Genomic DNA, 20383 nt, shown 5'->3' with positions numbered 1-20383 from the left:
TTATTGAGAGGCATATTTTTTAAATTTTTATCTATTTATTTTTTTGAGAGTGCAGGAGGGAGCAGAGAAAGAGGGAGACAGAGAATCTGAAGCAGACTCCACACTGTCAGCTCAGACCCCAATGTGGGACTTGAACTCAAAAACTGTAAGATCATGACCTGAGCTGAAATCAGATGCTTGACCACCTGAGACACCTGGTGCCCCTGAGAGGCATATTTTTTAAGGAATGAGAAGAAAGACCTGCCAGGTTTCATGTGTGACAAAAGCAGAAACATAGCCATTGTGACAGCAAAACTACTTTGAATATCACTTTATAATTTTTATAGTATTTTTTGCACACATTAGCTTAACAAATGGCATATGCTAGATAATTTATTTTTTTTTAAATTATGTTTATTCATTTTCGAAAGACAGAGACGGAGTGCAAGGAGGGGAGGGGCAGAGAGAGAGGGGGACACAGAATCGGAAACAGGCTCCAGGCTCCGAGCCATCAGCCCAGAGCCTGACGCGGGGCTCGAACTCCCGGACCGCGAGATCGTGACCTGGCTGAAGTCGGACGCTTAACCGACTGCGCCACCCAGGCGCCCCAACTAGATAATTTAAAGGCTTGGTTGGCTGGAGCAAATATGGTGGCTTGGGTAAAATAAGATGTGAGTGTGAAATATTTGTTAGTATTTACAATACAAAAACAATGGCTAATGCTTTACTCAAAAATATATAGACACATTTTTTATGTTTAAATCTGTTATTATCTTAAATTCACAGTTGAGAAATTATACTTAATCATGGTTCTGGTTTAAAAAAAATGACTTTGTTTCAACATTTCTTTTGTCTCCAACAATTTTTTTTTTAATCTATCTCATCAGTGCCACCCTTCTGACAGCTAAAGAACTGATGAAATACTTTCATTAGTAAATTTTAAACAGTAGGTTATATGGTATCCTTACTGGATATCATAGATGTCCTGTGATAAAATATAACAAAATATGACCCAGACACTTAAATAAAAATTGTAGATCTGTAGCTCTTTAATGAAGGATTTATAAATTTCATGATAGTCTGAATATGTTTGACTATAAATTCAGCAATTTGGATAATTGGTATAAAATGTTTTGTTCTATAATTTTCCTTAGTTAGTATAGTTGGTATCAGATTTATTATTATTATTCATATGAAATAATATTGCAATCATATTGAGTATTATTATTATAAAATATATATGTTGATTATAATAAAGATGATGGAGTTAATATGTCTACCTAAGGTACTGTAGTTATTGCTGAGAGAATGAAAACTATAGGAAATGCAGAAATTAAAAGAAGAAGAGGCAAAAGGATAGATTCATTACAGAAAAAATTAACCAAATTGATGATTGAAAATGTGTAGACAATGAAATAGTTAACAAAAATATTTATAAATCAAGTTTTCCAAAAATAAACAGGAAACAATAAATGTTCATGAGAAATAATAATGATGTTAATTAATGAGAAAAGTGAGAAGCAGTGCCTATTTGTAGAGAAGTTAATAAACTTGATTTATAATATGTTAAGTGTCAATTCTTAATAAGTACCCAGATAATTATATTCTATATACTTAAGAGTGTAAAATGTAAAGATTTCAAGATTTCAGTTTGGAAATTTGCTTCCTTTCTTCAGTCAGTGAACTGATAATGATGAAGTCTGATGAGAGGAAAGAAAACATGATTTTTTTTTTACACAGACTTTTTAAAAAAGTTTTTATTTATTTTTGAGAGAGACAAAGACAGAATGTGAGTGGGTTAGGGGCACAGAGAGAGGGAGACACAGAATCCAAAGCAGGCTCCAAGCTCTGAGCTGTCAGCACAGAGCCCAATGTGGAGCTCAAACTCACGAACCGTGAGATCATGACCTGAGCCGAAGTCGGACGCTCATCCGACTGAGCCACCCAGGTGCCCTGAAAACATGATTAATATATTTCTTTTTCTTTGCTTTCCTTTAGCCTGGTTTTGGGGAATTAAGGCATTACTGAAGGTAAAAGAAACAAAAAAAGAAAGTAAAAATGTTTTCAAATTTAAAAAAACTGTCTAATTAACTAGCTATTTAAAATGAATATTAGTCCTAACCTCACAGTTTTCCATTTAATTAAGAAAAAAATCATCAAAATCAGAATAATCATTTACAAAATTGAATTAGCGGTCAGTTTATCAAATCTGTTCCACAGCATTTAGAAATTAATTTTTCAGAACTGATGATGGAGGTCCTAAGGATTAAAATGAGCATTCCTTTTACTTTGATCCTATTAAAAAGAAAAATTGAATGAAATATTCATTGAAATAACCTCCTTGTGGAGGGAAAGTCAAACAAAATTATATTAAACTACTAAAAAGGGAAGCAGATAGAGTCTTGATGAGTATGGGCTCAATAGGATGACAATGACCCAACTAGGAATCCCATCAGTCTGTAAGCACATTAAGGATGGGAAGCATTTGTCTTTTTAATGTTGGTATCAGATACCTCACCTAATGCCTGAGCAAAGTACAGTAGTTCACCCTTATCCATAGTTTGGTTTTCCACAGTATCAGTTACCCAAGGTCAAGTGTGCAAATGATCCTCCTTCTGAAGTATTATCAGGTCAATAGTAGCCGAATGCTATGCCACACTGCCTACATCATTCACTTTACTTCATCTATCACATAAGCATTTTATCATCTCACATCATCATCATAAGAAGGGTAAGTATAGTACAATAAGATCTTTTGAGAGAGAAACCACAGTTGTTAACTTTTACTACAGTATATTGTTATAATTGTTCCACTTTATTATTAGTTGTTGTTAATGTCTTACTGTGCTTAATTTATAAATTAAACTGTATAGTAGGTATGTTTGTATAGGAAAAAACATAGATATAGGTTTCAGTACAATCTACAGTTTCAGGCATCTATTGGGGGTCTTGGAACATATTTGCTGTGGATAAGGGGGATCTACTATAAACAGTCAATAAACATTACCAACATAATTGGATTCATGTTGAGAGTAAACTTTTATATTTTCCACCAATTGCAAATTTACTAATTATAAATTTTCACTCTCCTTAATATAGTTAGTTCCTGTGGTGAGAATTCACTTCTTGGAAAACATCACTGATTCCTCTGAAAACACTTCTAAAGAACAGACAGAAATGCCTAATAAGATGTTAATGAGTGATTAAGACTTCTTTAGAAGCTTTGAACCCTTACAGCAAGCTCTTCTATAGGGGTTCTTCGGAAAGTTTCCCATAGGGGAGTCATATTCCAATTAAGCTTTTATCAACTCCACACCGAAAGCTCAGCAATTTTGCCTCCTGAAACCCAGTTATTAATATCTAACTAATCTCTTTACAGCTTTAGTTTTCAACATTGGCAGAGCATTATAATTAACTGAGCAGTTTAAAAAAATACTGATATTTTGTCCCCCAAAATAGGGAAGTACCCAGCAGGCATTAGGAATCCTTAAACATTTCCTCAATAGTTGTTAAACATAGTCATAGTTAAGTACCACTGGTGTTAAAGTCCAATTTTAGCTTATTAGGAGTCCAGATTAAACCTAATAACACAAAGTTAAAATTTGTTTTTGTGAGGCCTCCATTACTTATCCATTATGAAGATAAGTAACAATTATCACTTTATTTAGTGTTTATACCATGAAATACTAAGGATGTTAGCATTCAGGACCATATTACCCATTATTCCCAATTCTCTATATTAACACTTTGCTACATTTGTGATTTCTTTCACCAGAAAAGCACAAGAGTACCCTCTTGTGCAGAAAACTGTTAATATAGCAGGCTCAAGAAAGCTGTCTTTAGAAACTGCTAACGAGGTTAGTCATTGACCGGTGTCTGGAAACTTGGCTGATTATCAGTTTCCTACACTGAAATACAAGTTTCCACAAATGATAAGTAGATCATTGTGGTTCAGAGGTTTGTGAGGAAAAAAACATGGTTTATGCAGAACTCTTGCTATCCTTTTGGGAGCCTGAAATTTTGATACATGACCAGCCACCAAAAAAAGTCTCAAATGGACTTCCCTGTTGGACAGCACTTGCATATTGTCACAATTTGTTGCTGGCAGAATTAAACATGTCCTGTCTGACTCTACGGAATAGGAGTATCAGAGGCTGGTTTCCTCTGGACTTTACTCATGTGCCTTGTCCCTTTGCTTCTGTTACCATGTATTTGTTCACTGTAATAAATATTAGCCATAAGTACAGTTATATCCTGGTTCCTGTGAGGTTTCCGGCATATCTCCAAATCTGGGGTTGTCTGAGGAACCCTGACACAAGTTTCTTGACTAAATTTCAGACAGAAAGCTAGACTACATATAAGTAATTCTTTTTCATGAGGCTTGGGGAATATGGACAGAAATTGACACAAGTGATTTACAGCTTTGAAAATCCAGAGTCTGTTTCTGTTTTAGGTTATCTCATTCTTACCTGGAAATTATTTTCACCTTCTTTCACTTGACCTATTGATTATATATTCTCTAACACAAAATTTAGGAGGAACAAACATACATAATGGAATCTACATTAGGGAAATCAGCTCACTATTAACAATCAATCAGTTTGCTATACCCACATATGGGGATGAAGTCACCACCAGATGCCAGATTTGAATATGAACCCATAGTAACTAATAACTGAATCTTGATACTGGAAGAGAAAAATATCAAAATACGAAAGTGTAATCCTCCTTGTACTTCTAAGACAAAGACTGATAATGCATAAAATTAAGAGAAGCCTTTATGTTGGTAATACTGGATAACTTAAAGTGTTACTCAAGGTTGTGTCCCCACCGTGACAAGACAGATGTGTCAAATATACTTGTGAAAATCAAAGTACATTTTCAAACACTTAAGAGCTGTAGAAGGTTTTAACAACCTGCATCAAGTTATTAAATACAACAAAAAAAAAATGTGTCCTTACAAGTAAACATGTTTCACAATCAATGTCCTAATTTTCTCACTCCTAATTCACTCACTCTAGGCATTTCCTAGTATTTAGTCATGAGTGCAGCTTCTCATTCTATCTAGATATGCAGTTTCTTTTGGAGACATAATGTATCTTTAAACATTTTAATATCATCCACTGATTATAGAATAAAGTCCAAACCCTCTAATCCTTCATGATTTTTCCCCAATTTATATTCCTGACTTTATCTTCCATACAACACATTTATTATAATTCAATTATAGAAAGCTACTTCTATTTTGACATGCAGTGGCTTTACCCTATTGATTTATTCTCAAAAATGCAGTTCACACATATCTTCTTCATTAAAACATTGTTATTTTTAGTCTTTTGAAAATCTCAACTTAAACTCGTTTAAGAAAGAAAGAAAAGAATAGATTGCCTCTTACAGCTACAAAACCAAGAGATCAAGCTCCCTTTATGCCTGGCTGATTATCTTTTCTTGTCTTGGATCTTATCTATTCTGTATTGTTTCCTTTTTTTTAAGAAGATTTTTTTCCCCATGTGATACAAGGTTGGCCACTCAATCTTCAGGTTTACACGATCTTCATCTCCCGCTATCTCAGACAACTCTGTCCTGTTAGCACTATCCAATCCAGAGTCATTTATTCCTATTCCCGAAAAGAACACTAAGTAGTGGCCAGGGTGAGGCGTCCACCACTTTAAAAGGGAAAGCAAGCATATGTGATCGATAACCCCACCAGAATCACAAGGAATCCACAGGGAATTTAAAGAAATTTCTCTGGAATTTCCACCCTTACTGCATCAACTCAATAAATCTGATGTCGTCAGACAACAGGCTTGTATCTGATGGTATTTGACTGATTAGGTTATAACAAATGATATGAAATATTTAGTCTCAAAGGATAAAATAATTTATCCAATATCAAATAACACACCACTACTCAACGTAAAACTCTTGCTTTGAACCCAGATCTGCAATTACAAAGCTGGTGTACTTGCTACATCTATGGTGTCTTCATTTTTGGTTCTAAAGATTCTGACCCTTGGATTGAAAATTTTTGATACCAATCTCACTGCTAATTACTTTCTCATCTTCTTACATCTTTGACTTTTCTCTCAATGTGAAGCTCTCTTTCCCCCGGGTGGATTTTTTTTTTTTTTTTTACTTTTATTAAACTATGGACACCATATGCTATAGACTGAAGTTTGTGACTCCCAAAATTAGTATTTTGAAACATAATCCTCAGTGTGATGGTATTTGAACGTGGGGCCTTTGGAGAACTGATTAGGTCAGGAGGGTGTTGCCCTCGTGAACGACATTAGTGTCCTTATAAAAGAGAGCCTACAGAGTTAGTTGGCTTGCCCTTCTGCCATATGAGGACACAGGAAGGTGATAGCCACTATGAACCAGGAAGTGAGCTCTCACCAGACATGGAATCTGCTGTTCTCTGACTTTGGACATTCCAGTCCTAACTGTGAGATATATTTCTATTGTTTATGAGGAACTAGTTTATGGTAATTTGTTATGGCAGCCTGAGAGAAATAATATATATATTTTCCTATCAGCAATATATAATAACTCTTTCTATGTAAAAGCAATGTTACATTTTGTGTCTCCTAAATTCCTACTTTCAGAAATATAAATGCTTCATTTTCTCTTTTCTTGCAAGTGCATGGAAGTACAAAGCCAGCTTTAAGTCCCAGCTCTACAAAATTCACCAGCTTGTTTCTGTTAAATTATTCAGATAGTTTCAGGAGAGAAGGTAAAACTCCTCCCAAAGCCTTAACATTACATCCATTAAATGCATGAAAATGTAAATGTCATAACATATGCCTCATCAGTACTCATCCAAATTATTTCCATCTTTCAAATGCCTAGTTCAAATTCCTCGTTTAGCTGCTACAGATCACATTAGAGTATCTTATCTTCAAACTTCTATGAAAATTTTAGTTGAGAATATAATAAAAACAATAATATTAGCTAACCATCATGTAAATAGCAGTGTATGAACAATTTATAGCCATTATTATATTTAATCCTCATAATAAATTTATAGCATTAGCTCTCTATTCAGGTAGTACCTATAAGGAAATTGAGGCTTGTAGAATAATGTTACATAGTAATATATCAAGTATGTAGACAAGTAAGATTCACACCTTTGTCTCCATCAAAATATAACCTTAAATACTATATTACTGACTTTTACAATATTTTATAAGACTTTTTATAACATTTAATTAGATATTTTACTGTTTTTATTATGTAAGTGTATTCTGCGTCTCTGAAAACATTGCAAAATTTTTGTTCACAGTACCCATGCCATAAACTAGACATTATTTTGTCATTCCCAGAATTCCTAGACAAGTGGTAGATGTATGTGCGTGTGTGTGTGCATGTGTGTATGTGTAGAATGAAAGTGAGACAAAGAAATAGAAAGAGAGGAGCCTCATTATTTTTCTGACATTTACCTCTGAAACACTTGAAAAAGAAAATTTCCTTTTAGCTCCAAAAACATGGTTCTCTAGTCATTAAAATATCATGATAATATAACAATATACTTTCAGTGAAGAAGGATTGAATTGATTAATCATAATCCAGTAGGTGGCAGTACATTAAAATATTTAAAAATATTATGGCAGTATCTCACTTTGTGCAAAATTGTATCTCACTATTTTTGCAATTTATGCATTTGAGGCATATAACCTGTCAAATTATTCAAATAATAGTTTCAAAATTATGCATCTTTTAATTATCTGTTGCTTAGTAACAAACTACTTTAAACTTTTTGTCTTTGAAAAGTAACTACTTACTTTGCTCACAAGCCTGCTATTCAGACTGTGCTCAGCTAGGTGGTTTTTATGGTATTTCTGCAAATGTCCCTTATGTATGTGGACTGAACTGAAGTTCTTCTGAGTGCTGTGTTCAGCTGAGATAATGGAATGTTTAAGCTATTCTCTCTGCCTGATCCATTCAACAGGTAGTCTAATTTTAACTTGGCAGCTAGGGATTTCAGAGTTCAAAGTGGATTCCACTAGGGTTCACCACTAGGGTAACTGGCATTGACACAACATTACTTCTGTCTCATTTTGTTAATTAAAAGAAGTCCTAGATCTAGTATCCAGATTTAAGGGCTCTGACTATAATGGCTAGGTATAATAGTAAGTGTGATTTTTTTGAGGGCCACCAAAGAAACTATAAAGACAATCTCAATTGAAATAAGAATCAAGTACAATCCATTCCTAGAAGAAATTTCTAATCATTTACAGAATAATGACACAGAATATTGGTAGTCTCAAATCTAAACTGAGCTCCAAACTCTTTATACTAAACTTCTTGCCCCATGATTCAGTAAATGTAAGACCAATGTGATTCCAGTCACAAATCATTATTAATGAATGGGAATATACATGAGGATTACATTAGACTCCAAATTTACATTGCACTCAAAATATAGCCTGAAGACACAGAAATAGTACTAGAATAAAGGAGATTCTTCCAGATAATTTGAACTCTAACTTAATACTTGAAACCAAGCAACAGAAGACACTCTAGTGGAGTTGATATTCAACTCCAGATTTATAGCAGCATATGAATTGGAAGGGTAAATGGAAAAAGAGAACATGATGTATAGCTTCTAAGTAAAATTTGAACTAATTAGTGTAAACATTTGAGGTGGGTGGAGAGACTGGGGACAGAGGCAGAGAAAGATAACTCTTGAAGCAAATCTCTAGACTTTGATACAATATCACTGCTAGAACAAACTGACAGTGTGAAATTCAATTTATCTGATATTAGCCCCAGAATGCAAAACAGAAGAGAGAGGGAGGGAAGAAGAGTAGGAAGGATGAAGAGGTAGAGAGAGAGAAATAGAGAGAGGATCTTAATGAAAAATTCTACAATTCAAAAAAAAAAGAGTAGAGTACAAAAAAGATCATCAAGAAGTCCAATAAAAATACTGAAATGACTCTTTTGCAGTGGAAATTAAACTCAACACTAATGAGTGTGAGATATATTCAAGGGAAAAAAGAAACATGAGATTTAATAGCTTGGGTCTTCCTAAGCAGGCAGGTGTATGACCCTTTGAAACAACAGAATTAATAATGAAAAGAACAAATTTGTGAAATATTTTGTACACTTTAAGAATATCTGAAGAACTAAAAAATGAATAAAATACGTGTGTGAGAATACAGCAATCATGAGAAAGAATGTACAATATTGTGCAATTTGAATTTCTTTGTATGGTTAGACCTATCAGACCACAGTGCTTCAGAAAAATTCCATCATAAGGATGAATTAAATAATAGGTTCAACTGTGAAAACATAAAGGCCAAATTTACAGTAAGAAAAGAGAAGGCAAGTGTTGCCCAATTTATCATTATTTCCACAGAGGAGCTGGAGACCTCTACTACACTTACACAATGGAATGTATTCAGGAGAGAGATATATTGCCTCCCTCTCCCATTTTATACAGTAAGTACAAAAGCAATCTTGTAAGTGGGAATAGAGATTATTGATGTGCTAGTTTGTATGGCTTCAAAGTTCTGCTGTTTACAGGGAAAATTTAGCAAAGCCTGCTCCCAAACACTCTCAAGGTGATGATGAAGCATGTGAGAATTTCTTTACAGCGTGTGTATGTGTGTGAGTGTGTGTGTGTGTGTGTGTGTGTGTGTGTGTGTGTGTGTGTGATCTTGGGAGTGGGCAATGACTGGGAGAACATTCCTACAGAAAATGGGTTTGGGTGCAACTATTCCCATGAAGTGAAGGAGATAGATAGTTCTGTCTCTAGGTGTCTTGTAATCCAAGTAATCTAAGTGAGTTTTAATCATTTTTGAACAGTTCTTCTTTATGAATAGTCCTTAAAGAAATACCAAATAGGCTAGATTTAATAATCAATAATGGGACTAAAATAATTTACCTAGATCTTAAGATATTTAAGATTAATAAGTACCTCTTTTTCAGTATTTTCAGATATTTTATGTACTGCCTCCTAGATAGGTAGCAACCAAGAAGTCAAGGAGTCAACACTCATTGATCTAAGTACAAGATAGTAAGACCAAAATTATAAACAAAACAAGATAAAAACATAATAAATAATCAACTCTTTTCCTTTGTAAGTAAACTTTTCCTAAAAATAATAAGTTAAGAGATAAGAGCTTTTTGAGTTGTAAGAATCTGGGCCTTCTCTGTCATAGTACCAAAATCACAGTATCAGTTAGGGCAAAATTTCTTGCTCTCCCAGAAATTATAATGGATTGAGGTGTGAGAAAGCGATATGGCTTGAGGTTGCTTGGGTTTGGGGAAGAGGAAAATGCAGTATGCACCAGAATCTGGATGATGAGATACGTTGGGGAATTCAATAGTAAATATTTCAAATATACCTAGATTTCTAGATGTTGATAAATCATGCAATTTCTGCCATGCTATACCAGCAGAGTGACCATTAAAATCAAGATAATTGGATGGGTGGGCTGTCTATGCAAATAAACCTGAGAGAGTCTTACAAAGTTTCCCATGAACTTAGAGTGATGAATGAGAATCAACACTTCCTCATTGACCAATTGCCAGACCAGAAATGGAACTGTCAGGTTGAAGGAACACCACTGCAAATACCCATGTTGATTCTCAAACTAGTCCTTGTACTGATGAAGAGCAAGAAGAGATCAAAGAAAGAGGAAGAGTACTCCAGATTGGTAGGTGGCAGGTTTAACAAGCAAGGAAAGGAAACTGACATATGAGGCTTGTCTTGAGTTACAAGGAGATGAGTAGATTTCCACACCTGCCTGCTAGAATCTTAAAAGTTTATGTAGAGTCTCTAACTAGATATTCAGTCCAAATAACAACACATTGTTCTCTCAAAGTTGTGCTCTTGAAACCAGCTCCTATTATGGGAACAGTGGGCTGATCATATGTTCTAAGGACAGGGGAAGGGGTGAAGTGCCCCCAACTACCAGGGCCTACCTCATGAATCAACGGCAGTCACATCCTCTCTGACCTCCTCCAACACCCACATAGAAAATATAACTAGGTTGCAGAATAAAATACGGATGTTTGATGGATGCTCAGCTGGAGGGATGATGACAACAAAATAGTAAATGAGAAAAATGGACATTACAGTCAAAGCTAGCATGAATAGAAGATACCTGAGGGATGCATGAAACTCCCTTTACTTTGTTGCCTCAATGCTAAATCTTCTTTCCCCACTGTAGTCCCCAAATTAGATGCAGCCTGGGAACAATCTGGAATTAACTATATCACTCTGAATTGGCAATGATCAAATCCCCAGGAACCAGAGAATTGGGGGCCTTCAATAGAAAGGGAGCTTTCAATACCATAGTCAGGGAATCAAACTGTAGGAAGCACAATATAGAAGAGACCACAATATAATATAAAGGCAAGATGTAAAATGACAGCCCAAATAATTAATCTCTAGGACTATCTGATTTATATATCCTAAAAAACATATAATGTAAAGTTGTGGAAATAGAGTAAGGCATACATGCAAAAAGGTATACATACATATATTACTTATCTTTTAAAGAGAAAAGGAGGAGTAGTGATTTTTAATTTAAAAAATCAGAATGTAAAACAAAACCATCAACTATTATATAAAGCTCATTATGTTAAAAATATGATATAGTTAATAATTGAGAAACAAGATACTTGTTTGTATGTATTAGTATTTGACATTCTCTTAATAAATTCAATTTGTAAGCAAATTGACATAGGATTAAATATCCTTTGAAAACTGGGATCCAGATGGAAAACATAAAAAATATCACTAATTTGGTAATAAATATGTGGAGGATTTTTAATAAAGAAAATGTGTTATATTCAAATATTTTATTATTTGAATAATTAGAGCAATGCGTCCTATGCTTGAATGAGGGAAATTAAGCATTCTTCTGAAGTCCATTCTTTTCTAATTAACTTGCAAGCATAAAGCAATTAGAGTCAAAGGTCCAACAATATATATATATATATATATATATATATATATATATATATATATATATATACTTTTTTAATGTAACAGATTGGTGCACTTATTCATTGCTATTGGCCTTGCGTATAGAAGCCAATTTTATAGTACTTAGTAAGAAACAGAAAGATTATAATGTTGTTTAGCTTTATTGAGGTATCATTGACAAATAAATATTGTATATATTTAAGGTGTACAAAGTGATGTTTTTATATATACATACATTATATATGATTATCGCAGTCAAATTAATTAATATGCCCATCACCTCACAGTTACATTTTTGCATGTGTGTGGTGAGAACTCTTGAGATCTGCTTTCAGCAAATTTCATGTTTTTGGCATAACAATTTTGGTCTCAAAATTTTGAACGTTCAGAAACATTATAAAAATTTAATAAATTACAGTATATTAACACAATGGCTCATTAGATATATTTAATATGATAATTATAAAATATCCCCAGGAAGTGCAAATATTTGTTGATCTATTTATGATGAATAAAATAGGAATTAAAATTATTTATGCATTTTATATGTATGATAATTACAAATTTGGGAAAAGTTATACACATGTAGAACATAATATCTACTTATGAAAATAACTGAAAATAATGGCATTATTTACATTAGTCCTTCTATATATTTTTATCTCTTCTTTATTCCTATGATATGCTTATGAAAATTGGTTAAACCTAAGAAAAGAAAGAATTTAACAGATAAATATATTTACATACATATGATATCTTTTAAAAATTTATTCAATAAACCTTGCATGTGTCCAGAGATAAAAAGGAAGATTTAGTATTTCATATTTTTTCAGATTTAGGTAGTTATATGTTATCAAAAAATTGTGTAAGAATTAGCTGTTTTCAAATAATAATAAAAAATAATTTCAAAATCTACATATGTTGAAACCAGAATGGCATATTTGTTTAGGTTATTGTTTGCAGTTATCTGTGTAAAACTATGTTGCTCCTGATCATTAACAGAGCCATATAGATAAATGATTAACCACTTAATTTTAATAATGCTGATGGCTTGGTATATTATTAAGTAAAAGTAGTGAAATTTGGAAATACACAATTACCATGAAACCATATTTGATTATTTGCAAATTAGATATTTGTGTGAATAAATAAGGACGTACATGTCAGAATTTAAGATGATAAATGGCTAGATACATTGAAAGTAGTTATTTTTTCTTGAACTTTCTCTGATTTAACAAGATTGCTTTAAGCATGTCTAGGCAGCTACTTTACAAAATAACGAAACTGAATAAACACCCACAAATAAGCAAGTTTTATACCATCTCTAAAAAGCAATGAAAGAATGGGTGCTCTGTGTAGAAGCAGACTACTGACCTTTTATACACTAAATTTCTTCCAAATATTGATTTTGTGGAGGTCACAAAGGCAACGTAAAATAAAGAAAGAAATTTTCAGAATAATCAGGTAGGAGGAAAATTATATGGAAACAGAAAATATTATTACCTGGGGTAAAACTGAGCATTTTATTTTTATTTATTTACTTATTTATTTACTTATTTATTTATTTATTTATTTATTTTTGAGAGAGAGAGAATGAGCACAAGTACATGTGTGTGCAAATGCACACATGTAAGTGGGGGAGGGGCAGAGGGAGAGGGAGAGAGAGAATGCTAAGCAGGCTCCACGCTCAGCACGGAGCCCAACATGGGGCTTGGATTCCATGACCCTGACCCCATGACTTGAGCTGAAATCAAAAGTTGGATGCCTAACTGACTGAGCCAGAACTGAGCATTTTAACCTAAAATATACATAGCAGTTATATATACCAAAAAGGTTCTGCAGGTAATCACTTATTCCACTTCACTTTGCCACGACAAATACTGAAGATTGTTAGAAACCTAGTACGCAATTGTAGGAATGCTTGACACCTGAGTATGTGGTATTTAATTACAAAATTTAAGTGCATAAATGACCCATACATTTCTGAAAGTGCATATATGGTAGATATATCATCTAATTGCTGTATAAATTAGAAAATAACTCCCCAAATAATGCATTACATCATTTAGAGCCCCCCTCCAACACACACGATGTAAAATTATTACTTTTAAAAGATTGAGTAGTGGTGATCTTCATATTTAGGACAGCTAAATGTAATACCATTAGACAAATAAGATAAGGCTGAGTGCAATATGGAGGCAGGCTTAAGAGTAATGGCTAGGACCCATCATGGTAGTGCCCAGGGTGCACAGGAGTTGCTCTCGTGGGCCACTACAACTGTGGCGGGAGTGAAGCCGCCCCTGCACCCTCCTGAGCACCTTTTGGCCAGAAGGCCAAATCCAAGAAGAACACCCTCAAGAGAGGCCTCAAATACCGGAATTCACATCTATTTGCTGGCCATTAACACAAAACCAGGTATGTTCCTACATTTGCATTTTATATTTGTCAAAAGTTCAGAAATAACAGAAGTAAAACCAATGAATCACTGAAGTAGTAAATACTAAAAAATTTTATTGGGCACAGTGAAGAAGACAGTTTGCAAACCCAGAACACTCAAAAGGAAACATAATGAGTCTCCAGGTATATTGTTTAATGTAATTTATCTCTTGAGAATTCAGTGACTGTTTATTCCTTACAGGGATTGCTTATATTATTATAACTTTCTTTTTTTTCTTTTAAGTTTGTTTTGAGATAGATGAGAGAGAGACACAGAGAGAGAGAAGGAGAGAGAGAGAGGGAGAAGGGGGGGGGAGAGAGAGAGAGAGAGAGAGAGAGAGAGAGAGAGAGAGAGAGAGGTAATCCCAAGCAGGCTCCAGGGCTTGATCTCATGAATCGTGAGCCAAGATCAAGAGTCTGAGGCTTAACTGACTGAGCCACCCAGGTGTCCCTAGAATTTTCTTAAATGATAGGGAATTAGATATTTGTTACCTTATATCAATCTAGGAAAATTGTTTTTAAGTTTTACTGGTGATTTTCAGAGGCATAAGCAAGAAATGACCCAGATTGAATTAATCCTGCAAAATAAACTACATTAAGCTTTGTATGACTTAATTAGTTTTGTCTGCTTATGGAATTATCAAAGCTGGTCTCCATTTATTTTTGATTTTAACATATTGAAGGCACCGAGTGACAAACATGTGAAGCTCTTGGAATTAAAAGGGAGTGGGAAACCTACATTAAGAGCACATTGTTTCTTCTAAACAGGGAAGAAAATCAGCAAAGTAGGAATTTGTTTTCCAGCATTGTGTACCTAAGAATTTGAATTAGGATAAAACATAATTGAACCAACAATAAAGACTACATCAATTAAAAAAAAAAGGTACAAGTGTAAATGGCTAGTAATTGTGGGAAGATAATGCTAATTTCTATATGCTAATTTTATTTTTATTCAACTATATTATAATTATTTGGATTTATTCTTTTTCCTGTATACATATTCTCCCCTTTTCTTTACAAATATGGCTTACATATATCACTTACCAAAATGACTGTCAATCCTGACAGAAGCTATAATAAATAAGTGATACAGTTCCAAATCTGTAAACAAATGTAGCAAATTTGGTCATATTAAGAATAAATTATTTGACTTATTTCTGGCTACCACATCTCATTACTACTTAAACTTTGAACTAATCTACAGATGATTTTCTTATTGTGTGTATTATATTAATGACGCCCAGAGGTTAGGGTGACAGCTGCTATGGAGTCTACATTGGAGAGAAAAGGTTGTAATCACTTGACCAGATGGATATGAATAAAAGAACAATCTGGATAATTTTGGATATGTAAAATCCAAAAGCATTGATGAATCCCATTAGGCTCTCGCTCCCAAACTACACAAAGTCAAAATGTAAAATAAAATAGAGAAATAAGACAAATGTTTGGATCACACAGGAAGACCTTAATAGGTGAAAATAGTAAAGTTTTACCTCAGATTTATAGTTTACGTAAGAAAAAGTGTTGTTTTTTGACCTAAATTATCTCATTATCGTGACACTTAACTATATCTACATCAACCAAGATAATAAAAGAAATAGAAAATATAATTTCCCATACTTAAATGAAGTTTTATTTTACTTCATTAGCTTTTCTATAAATTATTTTATGTTAATTAGGAGATCTTTTAGGAGGAGTATGTATTATTTGATAAAAACAATGGAAATGCCTGTCTTTTAGGAGCACAGATCTTACTTTGCAGATTACATGTAATCTCATTCATAGCTTGCAGAAAGCATTATTATAAAAATTATTCAATATATATGGAAATATATATAGGAAATCAGCAAATATTTGAGGCTTACAGGCTTATTATACAAAAGGGATGATATGGAATGCAAATAGGTCATAAACTTCTATGAATGCGTTTATACTTTCAGGGAAAAGCAATGGGATAAAACAAAATTTTCTAAATAATTTAAAGTATACTATTTCTTTTTTTAAAAATGTTTATTTATTTAATTTTTTTGAGAGAGGATCCAGAGAGAGGAAAGGGCAAAGAGAGGGAGAGAGAGAATCCCAAGCAGGCTCTGCACTGTCAGAGCAGAGTGCAACACAGGATTAGAACTCACAAACTGTGAGTGAGGTCATGACCTGAGCCAAAATCAAGGGTCAGATGCTTAATTCCCTGAGCCACCCAGGCATCCCTAGAGTATACTATTTCAAAATTACTAATGTATGTATCACATTTATCCCTTGGAACTCCTATTTTCTATCTGATTATAGAATTCACTATAATTTATTTTCTATATGCTATAACATACTCTCCCTCTGCAGTGGGTTATTTTTCATAGTTCACAAATAGGCTCAAATCTTGCCATTATTAAAAGGAATTCCTTTGGTATTCCTTTATCTACTTGGATTACCACCTATATTTTACAAACGTCTTTAAAAAGCATTTCCCTATTTAAAAAAAAAAGAAAAGAGGTGGCGCCTGGGTGGCTCAGTCGGTTGGGTGTCTGACTTCAGCTCAGGTCATGATCTCAGCTCATGGGCTCGAGCCCCGCATCGGACTCTGTGCTGACAGCTCAGAGCCTGGAGCCTGCTTCAGATTCTGTGCCTCCTTCTTTCTCTGCTCCTCCCCTGTTCACATTCTGTGTGTGTCTCTCTCTCAAAAATAAATAAACATTAAAAAAAATAAAAAAGAAAAGAATATTACTTTGACTTTCTCATAAGTCATATCATGTATCTTTGCAATTTGAAATTGATTGTATTCATTAAGAAAGACTCTTCTCAGTGATTTTACAGTACTTCACAATTTTATTGACTCCCCTGATGCTTTTATCAAGGCATAGCTTTCCTTTTCTTTGAATATTGCATGGCTTATAAATGTAACCTCATATGAATGACTTTTCTATTTGTCAGTATCATGTCAGATGCAAGTGATCATAGCACCAATTCTAATGAGCTTAAATATTGAAGAAAACAATTGGTTCATATAACTGAAAAGAACATTTTATGGATTCAGCCATGGTTGATTTTGGATTGTTAAATGATTCCATCAAAGTTCTATTCACTTCTTCTGTAAACTCTGTTTTATATCTCATATTCATAAAGTGTTTACCAGTGCATTAAAAAATAAGGCTGCCAGCACCACCAGGTTTACATCATATGACTTTGAAATCCTGGTGAAAGAACATACTGCTTTTCTAATGTATCCAGTAAAAGCCTCTTTCTAAATATATTGGTCAGGGATTGGCTTGGGTCATATGTTTATCCTTGCAACAGTCCTAGGGTGGCAAAGGTTTAAGTTGAATGCTGTATGCCCTTGATCAGTCCTTGGCCACATATTCACTTCAAAGGCCAGTAGGTGCCATCTGAACAACATGGAAAGAATTTGGGGGGGGAAAAGATCTACTAAAAACCTAAATGTACATAGAAAGCCTGTCTTTCCCTTGAGGAAAGATATTTCTACCAAGATGTCCTGCCGGCATCTTAAATTGGTATGTTTATAGCAAAACTGATCACTATCTTCTCCAAAGGGCTCCTTTACATTCATTCCACATTTCTGTCAATGTGTGTGATATTGAAGAAGTTATCAATCACACTACCTGCTCCTTCTCCTGCATTCCTCTACTTTGCTCAATTCTGAATCCTGGACTTAAAATTTGTTCTCTCCTCTCCCTTTACCCACAGTCAACCCATGTCTAAGTCCTCCTAGGCCTGCTTCCAGGAATCTGGCATTTCTGTATTTTGTCATGGCCTATGGGATTTCTGCTTACATAACAAGAAAAGGAACCTAATTTTAACTTTGCCTCCTTTCTCATGTCTTCCAACAGTCAGTTCACCTAACTTCATCCAGAGTTACCTTTTTAAACCAAAATTTAATGTTACTTCCCTGCTTGAAACTTGTAAAGAGTTCCTATCACTCTTTTCCCTACTTTTTCTTAAAAGTATTTGAATTATCTGGTTTTAATTACAGCACTCTCTCGTAATTGACTTGGCAGTCTACTCTCAGTTCATGCTTAGCCTTTTAGTCTCAAATACATAGTGCATTCTGTTATTTCTAAGATCTCTGAGTTTCTCACATCCTAATTGTATGTCCTTCTTCTCATTTCCTAAGCATATTATGCCTCCTTTGTCATAATAATAAAAGGTGTTTGAGTATGATCTTTGAAGTCTTACTGTAGGTTTCAAACCCAATCCCAACAACTTACAAGCTATTTAACCTGGTTGAAATTTCAAAAAAGTATTTCATGGTACATTTTTATTATTAAAGTGTGTATTCAGAAGTTTTAGAGGGTTTTTCTTTTTAGGATTCAATGAAATAATGTGTATAAGGTGCTTAGGCTAGTGACTGCCACATAGTAAATAATCAGAAAGTACTTACTACTCAGTATTTCCCCTTTGTGAGTTCTTTGAAAATGGGATCAATGTCTATGCCTGTTATCCCAATATTTAACATGTTTTGCTATTTTGAAACAGAAGAAGAGGTCAAATCAAGTCTCATTATATAAATATTAATGCCAGTCCATAATGCCATTGCTGTCAGTGGGTTAGCCAATCAGGTCTAAAATATAACCTTGTATGTGTGTCCTTGATTTCTTTATTTTATTTTATGTTTTTTGCCATTCAAATAACCTACTAATTCCTAGTAATTCTCCCATATGCAATCACTTGAACTTCATGTCCCTTCCACTGTTAACCAGTCAGGTCAGCATTGACTCATATCTGTTTTATTGTCCCTGGGATTCCATATAGCAGTTTGTGTTACTTCAAATTTATCTAATAAAACAACAACAACAAAAAGCTAGATCTACCTTCAAGAGCAAAAGCTATTGTCGTGCAATTTCTCTATCTAAAATCTTCAATATATAAATCCCAAATCATTTATTATTCATTTAATACAATCCATAACCTAGCTTTGTTTTATTTCTCAAATATTATCTTATATTTCTTTGAACACTACCCACTGTTCCAGACTCTTCTTTACACAGGACTCAAAATTACCAGTCCTTTCTATCTCTTATTTTCTGTACATACTACTTTCTCAGACAGAAATTCCTCTTTTTCTTTTTTCCACTATTCAAAACCTATCCATCCTATTAAGGCATGTATAAAACCTACATATTCCACAAAGCCTTTTTATTTTATCAATTTTGTCTTCACAATTTATATAATTTATCTCTATGATAAAGCACATAAAGTATATCTTGAATTTTATGTACATGGGTACATGATTTATCTTTCTGACTTGAAAACTCATTCATAATCAGAAAGCCTCATTTTCTTCATCTGTGTGTCTCTTTACAGAAACTCTCCAATGCAATGCTCATAATACTATTTGTTGAGTAAATATTCAAATTGTTATTTATAAATGTTATTCCTTTAATAATAAGGTAAATGGTAATGTAGGCCGGCTGCTGACTCTACCAAAGTACATATTCTCCACCATCATGATCTATTACACTTAGTTTAAAAATATCAGACAAAGATATTGTTAGTTTTGATTGTTTTCTAAAGGTCAACACCTATGTAAAACACCAAGTGTGTAAATATTTTTACTGTATTCCATAGTTTATATTATATATACATGTTACATATATACGTATATCACATAATGATATGTATTACATATTTTTATTTTTTCTTTCTATAATGTATTTATTTTTTATAATTTACATCCAAGTTAGTTAGCACATGGTTCAACAATGATTTCAGGAGTAGATTCCTTAAGTCCCTTAGCCATTTAGCACATCCCCCCTCCCCCCCACAAACCCTCTGGTAATCCTCTGTTTGTTCTCTATATTTAAGAGTCTCTTATGTTTTGTTCCCCTTCCTGTTTTTATATTATTTTTGCTTCCCTTCCCTTATGTTCATCTGTTTTGTATCTCAAAGTCCTCATATGAGTGAAGTCATATGATGTTTGTCTTTTTCTGATTGACTAATTTCACTTAGCATAATACCCTTTAGTTCTATCCACGTAGTTGCAAATGGCAAGATTTCATTATTTTTGGTTGTCAAGTAATA

This window comes from Puma concolor, chromosome F2 (assembly GCF_028749965.1).
Source record: "Puma concolor isolate L17-30 chromosome F2, mPumCon1.1.hap2, whole genome shotgun sequence".
NCBI lineage: Eukaryota > Metazoa > Chordata > Mammalia > Carnivora > Felidae > Puma > Puma concolor.
This window is presented reverse-complemented; position numbering follows the sequence as displayed.